Below are 1,266 nucleotides of genomic sequence, written 5' to 3' on the forward strand. Positions count from 1 at the left end.
TACACATACGCATACATATATATATATGTATATGTATATATATATATACACATACGCATACATATATATATATGTATATGTATATATATATATGCATAGTATACATTCTATATTGTTGTTGCGATGTTGATGTTGTTGTTTACCATATACATATATATATATACATACATACGTACATATATATCACCGCATATATATGTATATCATTGTATTGATGTTGATGTTGTTGTTACCTTGATGTTTTTTTTTGATGTGTTGTTTAATCGTTGTTATCTTGCTGTTTGATGTTTGTTGTTGCACTATATATCTATATATATCTCTCTCTCTGTCTAATATATATATATATATATACATATCTATATGTATATATACATACATGTATATATAACCACATATGTGACGTACGTGTGTGCGCGCGCGAAAATTTTTAAATGTAAAAAATTAGAAATAAGAAAATTCGAAAAGGAGAAAAAACGCGAAGAGAAATAAATAAAATTTTATCCGTGAACGCGGGCGCAAACGCGTACACATGGTATATATAAAAATACATGTACATTTCAGCCAGCCAGCCTCACGCTTGGAGCGCCTTACATATATATGTATATGTATCTATATATACACACATACACATATATATATATATATTACATATATATATATATATTTAACACGATCGTTATAGTTGGTCGACCCCCTCCCCCTCAAAAGTACCACTAAAACCACCCCCTAACAGACTCGCAGCAGCAATCGTTACCTCTGTTTGCTCCCTCTTCTGCTAAGCTCTCTCCAGCGGCGGGATCCAACTTTTACTAACATTCTCCGCATTAACAATTACCATTTACCGACCACAAACGAACACATCGAGATCCCCGGTTTGTCTAATCGGCCCAGAATTATTCAAAATCCTCTCTTGGCTCGAGTATTCTACCTTTTTTTCTTTTTTTTTTTTTTTCTCTCTCGAGAGAAATTTCTACAACAACGCGAAACGAAACAATCTGGTGGGTGGATCCTCCCTTACCATCGATCGATAATATTCAATAAATACGGAAAGTAAACATATTATTAATATTTATATCGGGAAATATATATCTTTCTCTTTTCCTTCCAATCTTATCGACATGAATCACTCGATCGATAATATTCAATACGAAAAGTAAAGATATCAATGTTTATATCGGGAAATATGTATCTTTCTCTTTTTTTCCCGATCTTATCGACATGAATCACTCGATCGATAATATTCAATACGAAAAGTAAAGATATTAA

Source organism: Apis dorsata, unplaced genomic scaffold, assembly GCF_000469605.1.
Source record: "Apis dorsata unplaced genomic scaffold, Apis dorsata 1.3 scaffold_355, whole genome shotgun sequence".
NCBI classification, from domain to species: domain Eukaryota; kingdom Metazoa; phylum Arthropoda; class Insecta; order Hymenoptera; family Apidae; genus Apis; species Apis dorsata.